The sequence below is a fragment of the Equus caballus genome, chromosome 19, assembly GCF_041296265.1.
Source record: "Equus caballus isolate H_3958 breed thoroughbred chromosome 19, TB-T2T, whole genome shotgun sequence".
Lineage (NCBI taxonomy): Eukaryota > Metazoa > Chordata > Mammalia > Perissodactyla > Equidae > Equus > Equus caballus.
Window position 1 is genome coordinate 1945340 of NC_091702.1, and position 19200 is coordinate 1964539.

Genomic DNA, 19200 nt, shown 5'->3' on the forward strand with positions numbered 1-19200 from the left:
CTCCCCAGAACCACCTGCTGGACACGCCAGAACCACCTGCCGGACAGACCGGAACCACCTGCCGGACACGCCGGAACCACCAGCTCGACTCGCTGGAACCACCGCCGGACATGCAAAATGACCTGCCGGCTACGCCAGAACCACTTGGCGAACACTCCCGGATCACCTGCCGGGCATGCCGGAACCACCTATCAGGCTTGCCAGAACCATGTTCCGGACACCCCGGTACCACCTGCCGAGTATGCCGGAACCACCTGATCCACTCCCCAGAACCACCTGCTGGACACGCCAGAATCACCTGCCGTCCATGCCAGAACCACGCGGCAGACACTACGGAACCACCTGCCGGGCATGCCGGAACCACCTCTCAGAGGTGCCAGAACCACATGCCGGACACTCCGGAATCAGCTGCCGGGCATGCCGGAACTATCTCTCAGACGTGCCGGAACCATGTTCCGGACACGCCGGTACCACCTGCCGAGCTCGCCGGAACCACCTGCTGGACACGCCAAAATCACCTGCCGGCTACGCCAGCACCACTCGGCAGACATTCCGGAATCACCTGTCGGGCCGGCCGGAACCCCCTCTCAGACGTGCCAGAACAATGTACCTGAGATGTCGGAACCACACCCCGAACAGACCGAAACCACCTGCCAGACCCGCCTGAACCCCCTGGCGATCACGCCTGATCCACCTTCTCAAGTAGCCGGAACCAGCTTCCTGACACGCCAAAATCACCTGCCAGGTATACCAGAACCACTTGGTGGACACTCCGGAATCATCTGCCGGACATGCCTGAACCAGCTCTCAGACACACCAGAACCACGTGCCGGACACGCCGGAAGCACGGGCTGAGCATGCCTGAGCCACATGCTCGACTTTCAAGAAACACCTGCCAGACACGCCAAAATCACCTGCCGGGTACGCCAGAACCACGTGGCGGACACTCCGGAATCACATGTCGGGCATGCCGGAACCACCTCTCAGACATGCCAGAACCATGTTCTGGACACGCGGGTACCACCTGACGAGTATGCCCGAACCAGCTGATCCACTCCCCAGAACCACCTACTGGACATGCCAAAATCAACTGCCGGCTATGCCAGAACCACACGGCAGACACTCCGGAATCACATTCCAGGCATTCCGGAACCACCTCTCAGAGGTGCCAGAAGCACATGCCGGAGACTCCGGAGTCACCTGCCTGGCATGCCGTAACCACCTATCAAAGGTGCCAAAACCCCATGCCGGAGACTCTGGAATCACCTGCCGGGCATGCCGGAACCTTATCTCAGACGTGCCACAACCACGTGCCGGAGAGACCGGAAGCACCTGCCGAGCTCTCCGGAACCACCTGCTGGACATGCCGGAACCACCTGCCTCACAGGCCAAAGTCATATGCCGGCTACGCCAAAACCACTGGGTGGACACTCCAGAATCACCTTGCGGGCATGCCGGAACCACGACATGGACAGACGGCAAACACCTGCCAGACCTGCCGGAACCACCTGCCGAGCACGCCGGAACCACCTGCTCGACTCACCAGAGCCACCTGCCGGGCACACCAGAAACACCTGCGGGGTACGCCAGAACCACTTGGAGAACTCTCCGGGATCACCTGCCGGGCATGCCGGAACCACCTCTCAGAGGTGCCAGAACCATGTGCTGGACACGCCGGAACCACCTGCCGAGTATGCCGGAACCACCTGCTCCACTCCCCAGAACCACCTGCTGGACATGCCAAAATCACCTGCCGGCTACGCCAGATCCACTCGGCAGACACTCCGGAACCACCTCCAGGACAGACAGGAACAACCTGCCGGACACGCCGGGACCACCTGTTTGACTCGCCAGAACCACCTGCCGGACACACCAGAAACACCTGCAGGGTACGCCAGAACCGCTTGGAGGACTCTCCGGGATCACCTTCCGGGCATGCTGGAACCACCTCTCAGAGGTGCCACAACCACATGCCGGAGACGGCGGAAGCACCTGCCGAGAAGGCCGGAAGTTCCTGATCCACTCCCCAGAACCACCTGCCACACATGCCAAAATCAACTGCCGGCTGCGCCAGAACCACTTGGCACATACTCCAGAATCACATGCCAGTCATGCCGGAACCACCTCTCAAACGTGCAGGAACCACATACTGGAGACGCCGGAAGCACGTGCTGAGCATGCCAGAACCACCGGTGCCACTCCACAGAACCACCTGCCGGTCAGGCCAAAATCACCTGCCGGATACGCCAGAACCACTCGGCAGACACTCCGGAAACACCTCCAGGACAGACCGGAACCACCTGCCTGACACGCCAAAATCACCTGCCGGCTACACCAGAACCACTTGGCGAACACTCCGGAATCACCTGCCGGGCATCCTGGAACCACCTCTGAGACTTGCCAGAACAATGTTCCGGACACGCCGGTACCACCTGCCGAGTATGCCGGAACCACCTGATCCACTCCCCAGAACCACCTGCTGGACACGCCAGAACCACCTGCCGGACAGACCGGAACCACCTGCCGGACACGCCGGAACCACCAGCTCGACTCGCTGGAACCACCGCCGGACATGCAAAATGACCTGCCGGCTACGCCAGAACCACTTGGCGAACACTCCCGGATCACCTGCCGGGCATGCCGGAACCACCTATCAGGCTTGCCAGAACCATGTTCCGGACACCCCGGTACCACCTGCCGAGTATGCCGGAACCACCTGATCCACACCCCAGAACCACCTGCTGGACACGCCAGAATCACCTGCCGTCCATGCCAGAACCACGCGGCAGACACTACGGAACCACCTGCCGGGCATGCCGGAACCACCTCTCAGAGGTGCCAGAACCACATGCCGGACACTCCGGAATCAGCTGCCGGGCATGCCGGAACTATCTCTCAGACGTGCCGGAACCATGTTCCGGACACGCCGGTACCACCTGCCGAGCTCGCCGGAACCACCTGCTGGACACGCCAAAATCACCTGCCGGCTACGCCAGAACCACTCGGCAGACATTCCGGAATCACCTGTCGGGCCGGCCGGAACCCCCTCTCAGACGTGCCAGAACAATGTACCTGAGATGTCGGAACCACACCCCGAACAGACCGAAACCACCTGCCAGACCCGCCTGAACCCCCTGGCGATCACGCCTGATCCACCTTCTCAAGTAGCCGGAACCAGCTTCCTGACACGCCAAAATCACCTGCCAGGTATACCAGAACCACTTGGTGGACACTCCGGAATCATCTGCCGGACATGCCTGAACCAGCTCTCAGACACACCAGAACCACGTGCCGGACACGCCTGAAGCACGGGCTGAGCATGCCTGAGCCACATGCTCGACTTTCAAGAAACACCTGCCAGACACGCCAAAATCACCTGCCGGGTACGCCAGAACCACGTGGCGGACACTCCGGAATCACATGTCGGGCATGCCGGAACCACCTCTCAGACATGCCAGAACCATGTTCTGGACACGCGGGTACCACCTGACGAGTATGCCCGAACCAGCTGATCCACTCCCCAGAACCACCTACTGGACATGCCAAAATCAACTGCCGGCTATGCCAGAACCACACGGCAGACACTCCGGAATCACATTCCAGGCATTCCGGAACCACCTCTCAGAGGTGCCAGAAGCACATGCCGGAGACTCCGGAGTCACCTGCCTGGCATGCCGGAACCACCTATCAAAGGTGCCAAAACCCCATGCCGGAGACTCTGGAATCACCTGCCGGGCATGCCGGAACCTTATCTCAGACGTGCCACAACCACGTGCCGGAGAGACCGGAAGCACCTGCCGAGCTCTCCGGAACCACCTGCTGGACATGCCGGAACCACCTGCCTCACAGGCCAAAGTCATATGCCGGCTACGCCAAAACCACTGGGTGGACACTCCAGAATCACCTTGCGGGCATGCCGGAACCACGACATGGACAGACGGCAAACACCTGCCAGACCTGCCGGAACCACCTGCCGAGCACGCCGGAACCACCTGCTCGACTCACCAGAGCCACCTGCCGGGCACACCAGAAACACCTGCGGGGTACGCCAGAACCACTTGGAGAACTCTCCGGGATCACCTGCCGGGCATGCCGGAACCACCTCTCAGAGGTGCCAGAACCATGTGCTGGACACGCCGGAACCACCTGCCGAGTATGCCGGAACCACCTGCTCCACTCCCCAGAACCACCTGCTGGACACGCCAAAATCACCTGCCGGCTACGCCAGATCCACTCGGCAGACACTCCGGAACCACCTCCAGGACAGACAGGAACAACCTGCCGGACACGCCGGGACCACCTGTTTGACTCGCCAGAACCACCTGCCGGACACACCAGAAACACCTGCAGGGTACGCCAGAACCGCTTGGAGGACTCTCCGGGATCACCTTCCGGGCATGCTGGAACCACCTCTCAGAGGTGCCACAACCACATGCCGGAGACGGCGGAAGCACCTGCCGAGAAGGCCGGAAGTTCCTGATCCACTCCCCAGAACCACCTGCCACACATGCCAAAATCAACTGCCGGCTGCGCCAGAACCACTTGGCCCATACTCCAGAATCACATGCCAGTCATGCCGGAACCACCTCTCAAACGTGCAGGAACCACATACCGGAGACGCCGGAAGCACGTGCTGAGCATGCCAGAACCACCGGTGCCACTCCACAGAACCACCTGCCGGTCAGGCCAAAATCACCTGCCGGATACGCCAGAACCACTCGGCAGACACTCCGGAAACACCTCCAGGACAGACCGGAACCACCTGCCTGACACGCCAAAATCACCAGCCGGCTGCACCAGAACCACTTGGCGAACACTCCGGAATCACCTGCCGGGCATCCTGGAACCACTTCTGAGACTTGGCAGAACAATGTTCCGGACACGCCGGTACCACCTGCCGAGTATGCCGGAACCACCTGATCCACTCCCCAGAACCACCTGCTGGACACGCCAGAACCACCTGCCGGACAGACCGGAACCACCTGCCAGACACGCCGGAACCACCAGCTCGCCTCGCCGGAACCACCGCCGGACATGCAAAATGACCTGCCGGCTACGCCAGAACCACTTGGCGAACACTCCCGGATCACCTGCCGGGCATGCCGGAACCACCTATCAGGCTTGCCAGAACCATGTTCCGGACACCCCGGTACCACCTGCCGAGTATGCCGGAACCACCTGATCCACTCCCCAGAACCACCTGCTGGACACGCCAGAATCACCTGCCGTCCACGCCAGAACCACGCGGCAGACACTACGGAACCACCTGCCGGGCATGCCGGAACCACCTCTCAGAGGTGCCAGAACCACATGCCGGACACTCCGGAATCAGCTGCCGGGCATGCCGGAACTATCTCTCAGATGTGCCGGAACCATGTTCCGGACACGCCGGTACCACCTGCCGAGCTCGCCGGAACCACCTGCTGGACACGCCAAAATCACCTGCCGGCTACGCCAGCACCACTCGGCAGACATTCCGGAATCACCTGTCGGGCCGGCCGGAACCCCCTCTCAGACGTGCCAGAACAATGTACCTGAGATGTCGGAACCACACCCCGAACAGACCGAAACCACCTGCCAGACCCGCTTGAACCCCCTGGCGATCACGCCTGATCCACCTTCTCAAGTAGCCGGAACCAGCTTCCTGACACGCCAAAATCACCTGCCAGGTATACCAGAACCACTTGGTGGACACTCCGGAATCATCTGCCGGACATGCCTGAACCAGCTCTCAGACACACCAGAACCACGTGCCGGACACGCCTGAAGCACGGGCTGAGCATGCCTGAGCCACATGCTCGACTTTCAAGAAACACCTGCCAGACACGCCAAAATCACCTGCCGGGTACGCCAGAACCACGTGGCGGACACTCCGGAATCACATGTCGGGCATGCCGGAACCACCTCTCAGACATGCCAGAACCATGTTCTGGACACGCGGGTACCACCTGACGAGTATGCCCGAACCAGCTGATCCACTCCCCAGAACCACCTACTGGACATGCCAAAATCAACTGCCGGCTATGCCAGAACCACACGGCAGACACTCCGGAATCACATTCCAGGCATTCCGGAACCACCTCTCAGAGGTGCCAGAAGCACATGCCGGAGACTCCGGAGTCACCTGCCTGGCATGCCGTAACCACCTATCAAAGGTGCCAAAACCCCATGCCGGAGACTCTGGAATCACCTGCCGGGCATGCCGGAACCTTATCTCAGACGTGCCACAACCACGTGCCGGAGAGACCGGAAGCACCTGCCGAGCTCTCCGGAACCACCTGCTGGACATGCCGGAACCACCTGCCTCACAGGCCAAAGTCATATGCCGGCTACGCCAAAACCACTGGGTGGACACTCCAGAATCACCTTGCGGGCATGCCGGAACCACGACATGGACAGACGGCAAACACCTGCCAGACCTGCCGGAACCACCTGCCGAGCACGCCGGAACCACCTGCTCGACTCACCAGAGCCACCTGCCGGGCACACCAGAAACACCTGCGGGGTACGCCAGAACCACTTGGAGAACTCTCCGGGATCACCTGCCGGGCATGCCGGAACCACCTCTCAGAGGTGCCAGAACCATGTGCTGGACACGCCGGAACCACCTGCCGAGTATGCCGGAACCACCTGCTCCACTCCCCAGAACCACCTGCTGGACACGCCAAAATCACCTGCCGGCTACGCCAGAACCACTCGGCAGACACTCCGGAACCACCTCCAGGACAGACAGGAACAACCTGCCGGACACGCCGGGACCACCTGTTTGACTCGCCAGAACCACCTGCCGGACACACCAGAAACACCTGCGGGGTACGCCAGAACCACTTGGAGGACTCTCCGGGATCACCTTCCGGGCATGCTGGAACCACCTCTCAGAGGTGCCACAACCACATGCCGGAGACGGCGGAAGCACCTGCCGAGAAGGCCGGAAGTTCCTGATCCACTCCCCAGAACCACCTGCCACACATGCCAAAATCAACTGCCGGCTGCGCCAGAACCACTTGGCACATACTCCAGAATCACATGCCGGTCATGCCGGAACCACCTCTCAAACGTGCAGGAACCACATACCGGAGACGCCGGAAGCACGTGCTGAGCATGCCAGAACCACCGGTGCCACTCCACAGAACCACCTGCCGGTCAGGCCAAAATCACCTGCCGGATACGCCAGAACCACTCGGCAGACACTCCGGAAACACCTCCAGGACAGACCGGAACCACCTGCCTGACACGCCAAAATCACCTGCCGGCTACACCAGAACCACTTGGCGAACACTCCGGAATCACCTGCCGGGCATCCTGGAACCACCTCTGAGACTTGCCAGAACAATGTTCCGGACACGCCGGTACCACCTGCCGAGTATGCCGGAACCACCTGATCCACTCCCCAGAACCACCTGCTGGACACGCCAGAACCACCTGCCGGACAGACCGGAACCACCTGCCGGACACGCCGGAACCACCAGCTCGACTCGCCGGAACCACCGCCGGACATGCAAAATCACCTGCCGGCTACGCCAGAACCACTTGGCGAACACTCCCGGATCACCTGCCGGGCATGCCGGAACCACCTATCAGGCTTGCCAGAACCATGTCCCGGACACCCCGCTACCACCTGCCGAGTATGCCGGAACCACCTGATCCACTCCCCAGAACCACCTGCTGGACACGCCAGAATCACCTGCCGTCCACGCCAGAACCACGCGGCAGACACTACGGAACCACCTGCCGGGCATGCCGGAACCACCTCTCAGAGGTGCCAGAACCACATGCCGGACACTCCGGAATCAGCTGCCGGGCATGCCGGAACTATCTCTCAGACGTGCCGGAACCGTGTTCCGGACACGCCGGTACCACCTGCCGAGCTCGCCGGAACCACCTGCTGGACACGCCAAAATCACCTGCCGGCTACGCCAGAACCACTCGGCAGACATTCCGGAATCACCTGTCGGGCCAGCCGGAACCCCCTCTCAGACGTGCCAGAACAACGTACCTGAGATGTCGGAACCACACCCCGAACAGACCGAAACCACCTGCCAGACCCGCCTGAACCCCCTGGCGATCACGCCTGATCCACCTTCTCAAGTAGCCGGAACCAGCTTCCTGACACGCCAAAATCACCTGCCAGGTATACCAGAACCACTTGGTGGACACTCCGGAATCATCTGCCGGACATGCCTGAACCAGCTCTCAGACACACCAGAACCACGTGCCGGACACGCCGGAAGCACGGGCTGAGCATGCCTGAGCCACATGCTCGACTTTCAAGAAACACCTGCCAGACACGCCAAAATCACCTGCCGGGTACGCCAGAACCACTTGGCAGACACTCCGGAATCACATGTCGGGCATGCCGGAACCACCTCTCAGACATGCCAGAACCATGTTCTGGACACGCGGGTACCACCTGACGAGTATGCCCGAACCAGCTGATCCACTCCCCAGAACCACCTACTGGACATGCCAAAATCAACTGCCGGCTATGCCAGAACCACACGGCAGACACTCCGGAATCACATTCCAGGCATTCCGGAACCACCTCTCAGAGGTGCCAGAAGCACATGCCGGAGACTCCGGAGTCACCTGCCTGGCATGCCGTAACCACCTATCAAAGGTGCCAAAACCCCATGCCGGAGACTCTGGAATCACCTGCCGGGCATGCCGGAACCTTATCTCAGACGTGCCACAACCACGTGCCGGAGAGACCGGAAGCACCTGCCGAGCTCTCCGGAACCACCTGCTGGACATGCCGGAACCACCTGCCTCACAGGCCAAAGTCATATGCCGGCTACGCCAAAACCACTGGGTGGACACTCCAGAATCACCTTGCGGGCATGCCGGAACCACGACATGGACAGACGGCAAACACCTGCCAGACCTGCCGGAACCACCTGCCGAGCACGCCGGAACCACCTGCTCGACTCACCAGAGCCACCTGCCGGGCACACCAGAAACACCTGCGGGGTACGCCAGAACCACTTGGAGAACTCTCCGGGATCACCTGCCGGGCATGCCGGAACCACCTCTCAGAGGTGCCAGAACCATGTGCTGGACACGCCGGAACCACCTGCCGAGTATGCCGGAACCACCTGCTCCACTCCCCAGAACCACCTGCTGGACACGCCAAAATCACCTGCCGGCTACGCCAGAACCACTCGGCAGACACTCCGGAACCACCTCCAGGACAGACAGGAACAACCTGCCGGACACGCCGGGACCACCTGTTTGACTCGCCAGAACCACCTGCCGGACACACCAGAAACACCTGCGGGGTACGCCAGAACCACTTGGAGGACTCTCCGGGATCACCTTCCGGGCATGCTGGAACCACCTCTCAGAGGTGCCACAACCACATGCCGGAGACGGCGGAAGCACCTGCCGAGAAGGCCGGAAGTTCCTGATCCACTCCCCAGAACCACCTGCCACACATGCCAAAATCAACTGCCGGCTGCGCCAGAACCACTTGGCACATACTCCAGAATCACATGCCGGTCATGCCGGAACCACCTCTCAAACGTGCAGGAACCACATACCGGAGACGCCGGAAGCACGTGCTGAGCATGCCAGAACCACCGGTGCCACTCCACAGAACCACCTGCCGGTCAGGCCAAAATCACCTGCCGGATACGCCAGAACCACTCGGCAGACACTCCGGAAACACCTCCAGGACAGACCGGAACCACCTGCCTGACACGCCAAAATCACCTGCCGGCTATACCAGAACCACTTGGCGAACACTCCGGAATCACCTGCCGGGCATCCTGGAACCACCTCTGAGACTTGCCAGAACAATGTTCCGGACACGCGGGTACCACCTGCCGAGTATGCCGGAACCACCTGATCCACTCCCCAGAACCACCTGCTGGACACGCCAGAACCACCTGCCGGACAGACCGGAACCACCTGCCGGACACGCCGGAACCACCAGCTCGACTCGCCGGAACCACCGCCGGACATGCAAAATCACCTGCCGGCTACGCCAGAACCACTTGGCGAACACTCCCGGATCACCTGCCGGGCATGCCGGAACCACCTATCAGGCTTGCCAGAACCATGTTCCGGACACCCCGCTACCACCTGCCGAGTATGCCGGAACCACCTGATCCACTCCCCAGAACCACCTGCTGGACACGCCAGAATCACCTGCCGTCCACGCCAGAACCACGCGGCAGACACTACGGAACCACCTGCCGGGCATGCCGGAACCACCTCTCAGAGGTGCCAGAACCACATGCCGGACACTCCGGAATCAGCTGCCGGGCATGCCGGAACTATCTCTCAGACGTGCCGGAACCGTGTTCCGGACACGCCGGTACCACCTGCCGAGCTCGCCGGAACCACCTGCTGGACACGCCAAAATCACCTGCCGGCTACGCCAGAACCACTCGGCAGACATTCCGGAATCACCTGTCGGGCCAGCCGGAACCCCCTCTCAGACGTGCCAGAACAACGTACCTGAGATGTCGGAACCACACCCCGAACAGACCGAAACCACCTGCCAGACCCGCCTGAACCCCCTGGCGATCACGCCTGATCCACCTTCTCAAGTAGCCGGAACCAGCTTCCTGACACGCCAAAATCACCTGCCAGGTATACCAGAACCACTTGGTGGACACTCCGGAATCATCTGCCGGACATGCCTGAACCAGCTCTCAGACACACCAGAACCACGTGCCGGACACGCCGGAAGCACGGGCTGAGCATGCCTGAGCCACATGCTCGACTTTCAAGAAACACCTGCCAGACACGCCAAAATCACCTGCCGGGTACGCCAGAACCACGTGGCGGACACTCCGGAATCACATGTCGGGCATGCCGGAACCACCTCTCAGACATGCCAGAACCATGTTCTGGACACGCGGGTACCACCTGACGAGTATGCCCGAACCAGCTGATCCACTCCCCAGAACCACCTACTGGACATGCCAAAATCAACTGCCGGCTATGCCAGAACCACACGGCAGACACTCCGGAATCACATTCCAGGCATTCCGGAACCACCTCTCAGAGGTGCCAGAAGCACATGCCGGAGACTCCGGAGTCACCTGCCTGGCATGCCGTAACCACCTATCAAAGGTGCCAAAACCCCATGCCGGAGACTCTGGAATCACCTGCCGGGCATGCCGGAACCTTATCTCAGACGTGCCACAACCACGTGCCGGAGAGACCGGAAGCACCTGCCGAGCTCTCCGGAACCACCTGCTGGACATGCCGGAACCACCTGCCTCACAGGCCAAAGTCATATGCCGGCTACGCCAAAACCACTGGGTGGACACTCCAGAATCACCTTGCGGGCATGCCGGAACCACGACATGGACAGACGGCAAACACCTGCCAGACCTGCCGGAACCACCTGCCGAGCACGCCGGAACCACCTGCTCGACTCACCAGAGCCACCTGCCGGGCACACCAGAAACACCTGCGGGGTACGCCAGAACCACTTGGAGAACTCTCCGGGATCACCTGCCGGGCATGCCGGAACCACCTCTCAGAGGTGCCAGAACCATGTGCTGGACACGCCGGAACCACCTGCCGAGTATGCCGGAACCACCTGCTCCACTCCCCAGAACCACCTGCTGGACACGCCAAAATCACCTGCCGGCTACGCCAGAACCACTCGGCAGACACTCCGGAACCACCTCCAGGACAGACAGGAACAACCTGCCGGACACGCCGGGACCACCTGTTTGACTCGCCAGAACCACCTGCCGGACACACCAGAAACACCTGCGGGGTACGCCAGAACCACTTGGAGGACTCTCCGGGATCACCTTCCGGGCATGCTGGAACCACCTCTCAGAGGTGCCACAACCACATGCCGGAGACGGCGGAAGCACCTGCCGAGAAGGCCGGAAGTTCCTGATCCACTCCCCAGAACCACCTGCCACACATGCCAAAATCAACTGCCGGCTGCGCCAGAACCACTTGGCACATACTCCAGAATCACATGCCGGTCATGCCGGAACCACCTCTCAAACGTGCAGGAACCACATACCGGAGACGCCGGAAGCACGTGCTGAGCATGCCAGAACCACCGGTGCCACTCCACAGAACCACCTGCCGGTCAGGCCAAAATCACCTGCCGGATACGCCAGAACCACTCGGCAGACACTCCGGAAACACCTCCAGGACAGACCGGAACCACCTGCCTGACACGCCAAAATCACCTGCCGGCTGCACCAGAACCACTTGGCGAACACTCCGGAATCACCTGCCGGGCATCCTGGAACCACCTCTGAGACTTGCCAGAACAATGTTCCGGACACGCCGGTACCACCTGCCGAGTATGCCGGAACCACCTGATCCACTCCCCAGAACCACCAGCTGGACACGCCAGAACCATCTGCCGGACAGACCGGAACCACCTGCCGGACACGCCGGAACCACCAGCTCGACTCGCTGGAACCACCGCCGGACATGCAAAATCACCTGCCGGCTACGCCAGAACCACTTGGCGAACACTCCCGGATCACCTGCCGGGCATGCCGGAACCACCTATCAGGCTTGCCAGAACCATGTTCCGGACACCCCGGTACCACCTGCCGAGTATGCCGGAACCAACTGATCCACACCCCAGAACCACCTGCTGGACACGCCAGAATCACCTGCCGTCCACGCCAGAACCACGCGGCAGACACTACGGAACCACCTGCCGGGCATGCCGGAACCACCTCTCAGAGGTGCCAGAACCATGTGCTGGACACGCCGGAACCACCTGCCGAGTATGCCGGAACCACCTGCTCCCCTCCCCAGAACCGCCTGCTGGACACGCCAAAATCACCTGCCGGCTACGCCAGAACCACTCGGCAGACACTCCGGAACCACCTCCAGGACAGAGAGGAACAACCTGCCAGACACGCCGGGACCACCTGTTTGACTCGCCAGAACCACCTGCCGGACACACCAGAAACACCTGCGTGGTACGCCAGAATCACTTGGAGGACTCTCCGGGATCACCTTCCGGGCATGCTGGAACCACCTCTCAGAGGTGCCACAACCACATGCCGGAGACGGCGGAAGCACCTGCCGAGAAGGCCGGAAGTTCCTGATCCACTCCCCAGAACCACCTGCCACACATGCCAAAATCAACTGCCGGCTGCACCAGAACCACTTGGCACATACTCCAGAATCACATGCCGGTCATGCCGGAACCACCTCTCAAACGTGCAGGAAGCACATACCGGAGACGCCGGAAGCACGTGCTGAGCATGCCAGAACCACCGGTGCCACTCCACAGAACCACCTGCCGGTCAGGCCAAAATCACCTGCCGGATACGCCAGAACCACTCGGCAGACACTCCGGAAACACCTCCAGGACAGACCGGAACCACCTGCCTGACACGCCAAAATCACCTGCCGGCTACACCAGAACCACTTGGCGAACACTCCGGAATCACCTGCCGGGCATCCTGGAACCACCTCTGAGACTTGCCAGAACAATGTTCCGGACACGCCGGTACCACCTGCCGAGTATGCCGGAACCACCTGATCCACTCCCCAGAACCACCTGCTGGACACGCCAGAACCACCTGCCGGACAGACCGGAACCACCTGCCGGACACGCCGGAACCACCAGCTCGACTCGCCGGAACCACCGCCGGACATGCAAAATGACCTGCCGGCTACGCCAGAACCACTTGGCGAACACTCCCGGATCACCTGCCGGGCATGCCGGAACCACCTATAAGGCTTGCCAGAACCATGTTCCGGACACCCCGCTACCACCTGCCGAGTATGCCGGAACCACCTGATCCACTCCCCAGAACCACCTTCTGGACACGCCAGAATCACCTGCCATCCACGCCAGAACCACGCGGCAGACACTACGGAACCACCTGCCGGGCATGCCGGAACCACCTCTCAGAGGTGCCAGAACCACATGCCGGACACTCCGGAATCAGCTGCCGGGCATGCCGGAACTATCTCTCAGACGTGCCGGAACCGTGTTCCGGACACGCCGGTACCACCTGCCGAGCTCGCCGGAACCACCTGCTGGACACGCCAAAATCACCTGCCGGCTACGCCAGAACCACTCGGCAGACATTCCGGAATCACCTGTCGGGCCGGCCGGAACCCCCTCTCAGACGTGCCAGAACAATGTACCTGAGATGTCGGAACCACACCCCGAACAGACCGAAACCACCTGCCAGACCCGCCTGAACCCCCTGGCGATCACGCCTGATCCACCTTCTCAAGTAGCCGGAACCAGCTTCCTGACACGCCAAAATCACCTGCCAGGTATACCAGAACCACTTGGTGGACACTCCGGAATCATCTGCCGGACATGCCTGAACCAGCTCTCAGACACACCAGAACCACGTGCCGGACACGCCGGAAGCACGGGCTGAGCATGCCTGAGATACACGCTCGACTTTCAAGAAACACCTGCCAGACACGCCAAAATCACCTGCTGGGTACGCCAGAACCACGTGGCGGACACTCCGGAATCACATGTCGGGCATGCCGGAACCACCTCTCAGACATGCCAGAACCATGTTCTGGACACGCGGGTACCACCTGACGAGTATGCCCGAACCAGCTGATCCACTCCCCAGAACCACCTACTGGACATGCCAAAATCAACTGCCGGCTATGCCAGAACCACACGGCAGACACTCCGGAATCACATTCCAGGCATTCCGGAACCACCTCTCAGAGGTGCCAGAAGCACATGCCGGAGACTCCGGAGTCACCTGCCTGGCATGCCGGAACCACCTATCAAAGGTGCCAAAACCCCATGCCGGAGACTCTGGAATCACCTGCCGGGCATGCCGGAACCTTATCTCAGACGTGCCCCCACCATGTGCAGGAGAGACCGGAAGCACCTGCCGAGCTCTCCGGAACCACCTGCTGGACATGCCGGAACCACCTGCCTCACAGGCCAAAGTCATATGCCGGCTACGCCAAAACCACTGGGTGGACACTCCAGAATCACCTTGCGGGCATGCCGGAACCACGACATGGACAGACGGCAAACACCTGCCAGACCTGCCGGAACCACCTGCCGAGCACGCCGGAACCACCTGCTCGACTCACCAGAGCCACCTGCCGGGCACACCAGAAACACCTGCGGGGTACGCCAGAACCACTTGGAGAACTCTCCGGGATCACCTGCCGGGCATGCCGGAACCACCTCTCAGAGGTGCCAGAACCATGTGCTGGACACGCCGGAACCACCTGCCGAGTATGCCGGAACCACCTGCTCCACTCCCCAGAACCACCTGCTGGACACGCCAAAATCACCTGCCGGCTACGCCAGAACCACTCGGCAGACACTCCGGAACCACCTCCAGGACAGACAGGAACAACCTGCCGGACACGCCGGGACCACCTGTTTGACTCGCCAGAACCACCTGCCGGACACACCAGAAACACCTGCGGGGTACGCCAGAACCACTTGGAGGACTCTCCGGGATCACCTTCCGGGCATGCTGGAACCACCTCTCAGAGGTGCCACAACCACATGCCGGAGATGGCGGAAGCACCTGCCGAGAAGGCCGGAAGATCCTGATCCACTCCCCAGAACCACCTGCCACACATGCCAAAATCAACTGCCGGCTGCGCCAGAACCACTTGGCACATACTCCAGAATCACATGCCGGTCATGCCGGAACCACCTCACAAACGTGCAGGAACCACATACCGGAGACGCCGGAAGCACGTGCTGAGCATGCCAGAACCACCGGTGCCACTCCACAGAACCACCTGCCGGTCAGGCCAAAATCACCTGCCGGATACGCCAGAACCACTCGGCAGACACTCCGGAAACACCTCCAGGACAGACCGGAACCACCTGCCTGACACGCCAAAATCACCAGCCGGCTGCACCAGAACCACTTGGCGAACACTCCGGAATCACCTGCCGGGCATCCTGGAACCACTTCTGAGACTTGCCAGAACAATGTTCCGGACACGCCGGTACCACCTGCCGAGTATGCCGGAACCACCTGATCCACTCCCCAGAACCACCTGCTGGACACGCCAGAACCATCTGCCGGACAGACCGGAACCACCTGCCGGACACGCCGGAACCACCAGCTCGACTCGCCGGAACCACCGCCGGACATGCAAAATCACCTGCCGGCTACGCCAGAACCACTTGGCGAACACTCCCGGATCACCTGCCGGGCATGCCGGAACCACCTATCAGGCTTGCCAGAACCATGTTCCGGACACCCCGGTACCACCTGCCGAGTATGCCGGAACCACCTGATCCACTCCCCAGAACCACCTGCTGGACACGCCAGAATCACCTGCCGTCCACGCCAGAACCACGCGGCAGACACTACGGAACCACCTGCCGGGCATGCCGGAACCACCTCTCAGAGGTGCCAGAACCACATGCCGGACACTCCGGAATCAGCTGCCGGGCATGCCGGAACTATCTCTCAGACGTGCCGGAACCATGTTCCGGACACGCCGGTACCACCTGCCGAGCTCGCCGGAACCACCTGCTGGACACGCCAAAATCACCTGCCGGCTACGCCAGAACCACTCGGCAGACATTCCGGAATCACCTGTCGGGCCGGCCGGAACCCCCTCTCAGACGTGCCAGAACAATGTACCTGAGATGTCGGAACCACACCCCGAACAGACCGAAACCACCTGCCAGACCCGCCTGAACCCCCTGGCGATCACGCCTGATCCACCTTCTCAAGTAGCCGGAACCAGCTTCCTGACACGCCAAAATCACCTGCCAGGTATACCAGAACCACTTGGTGGACACTCCGGAATCATCTGCCGGACATGCCTGAACCAGCTCTCAGACACACCAGAACCACGTGCCGGACACGCCGGAAGCACGGGCTGAGCATGCCTGAGCCACATGCTCGACTTTCAAGAAACACCTGCCAGACACGCCAAAATCACCTGCCGGGTACGCCAGAACCACGTGGCGGACACTCCGGAATCACATGTCGGGCATGCCGGAACCACCTCTCAGACATGCCAGAACCATGTTCTGGACACGCGGGTACCACCTGACGAGTATGCCCGAACCAGCTGATCCACTCCCCAGAACCACCTACTGGACATGCCAAAATCAACTGCAGGCTATGCCAGAACCACACGGCAGACACTCCGGAATCACATTCCAGGCATTCCGGAACCACCTCTCAGAGGTGCCAGAAGCACATGCCGGAGACTCCGGAGTCACCTGCCTGGCATGCCGTAACCACCTATCAAAGGTGCCAAAACCCCATGCCGGAGACTCTGGAATCACCTGCCGGGCATGCCGGAACCTTATCTCAGACGTGCCACAACCACGTGCAGGAGAGACCGGAAGCACCTGCCGAGCTCTCCGGAACCACCTGCTGGACATGCCGGAACCACCTGCCTCACAGGCCAAAGTCATATGCCGGCTACGCCAAAACCACTGGGTGGACACTCCAGAATCACCTTGCGGGCATGCCGGAACCACGACATGGACAGACGGCAAACACCTGCCAGACCTGCCGGAACCACCTGCCGAGCACGCCGGAACCACCTGCTCGACTCACCAGAGCCACCTGCCGGGCACACCAGAAACACCTGCGGGGTACGCCAGAACCACTTGGAGAACTCTCCGGGATCACCTGCCGGGCATGCCGGAACCACCTCTCAGAGGTGCCAGAACCATGTGCTGGACACGCCGGAACCACCTGCCGAGTATGCCGGAACCACCTGCTCCACTCCCCAGAACCACCTGCTGGACACGCCAAAATCACCTGCCGGCTACGCCAGAACCACTCGGCAGACACTCCGGAACCACCTCCAGGACAGACAGGAACAACCTGCCGGACACGCCGGGACCACCTGTTTGACTCGCCAGAACCACCTGCCGGACACACCAGAAACACCTGCGGGGTACGCCAGAACCACTTGGAGGACTCTCCGGGATCACCTTCCGGGCATGCTGGAACCACCTCTCAGAGGTGCCACAACCACATGCCGGAGACGGCGGAAGCACCTGCCGAGAAGGCCGGAAGATCCTGATCCACTCCCCAGAACCACCTGCCACACATGCCAAAATCAACTGCCGGCTGCGCCAGAACCACTTTTCCCATACTCCAGAATCACATGCCGGTCATGCCGGAACCACCTCACAAACGTGCAGGAACCACATACCGGAGACGCCGGAAGCACGTGCTGAGCATGCCAGAACCACCGGTGCCACTCCACAGAACCACCTGCCGGTCAGGCCAAAATCACCTGCCGGATACGCCAGAACCACTCGGCAGACACTCCGGAAACACCTCCAGGACAGACCGGAACCACCTGCCTGACACGCCAAAATCACCTGCCGGCTACACCAGAACCACTTGGCGAACACTCCGGAATCAACTGCCGGGCATCCTGGAACCACCTCTGAGACTTGCCAGAACAATGTTCCGGACACGCCGGTACCACCTGCCGAGTATGCCGGAACCACCTGATCCACTCCCCAGAACCACCTGCTGGACACGCCAGAACCACCTGCCGGACAGACCGGAACCACCTGCCGGACACGCCGGAACCACCAGCTCGACTCGCCGGAACCACCGCCGGACATGCAAAATGACCTGCCGGCTACGCCAGAACCACTTGGCGAACACTCCCGGATCACCTGCCGGGCATGCCGGAACCACCTATCAGGCTTGCCAGAACCATGTTCCGGACACCCCGCTACCACCTGCCGAGTATGCCGCAACCACCTGATCCACTCCCCAGAACCACCTGCTGGACACGCCAGAATCACCTGCCGTCCACGCCAGAACCACGCGGCAGACACTACGGAACCACCTGCCGGGCATGCCGGAACAACCTCTCAGAGGTGCCAGAACCACATGCCGGACACTCCGGAATCAGCTGCCGGGCATGCCGGAACTATCTCTCAGACGTGCCGGAACCATGTTCCGGACACGCCGGTACCACCTGCCGAGCTCGCCGGAACCACCTGCTGGACACGCCAAAATCACCTGCCGGCTACGCCAGAACCACTCGGCAGACATTCCGGAATCACCTGTCGGGCCGGCCGGAACCCCCTCTCAGACGTGCCAGAACAATGTACCTGAGATGTCGGAACCACACCCCGAACAGACCGAAACCACCTGCCAGACCCGCCTGAACCCCCTGGCGATCACGCCTGATCCACCTTCTCAAGTAGCCGGAACCAGCTTCCTGACACGCCAAAATCACCTCCCAGGTATACCAGAACCACTTGGTGGACACTCCGGAATC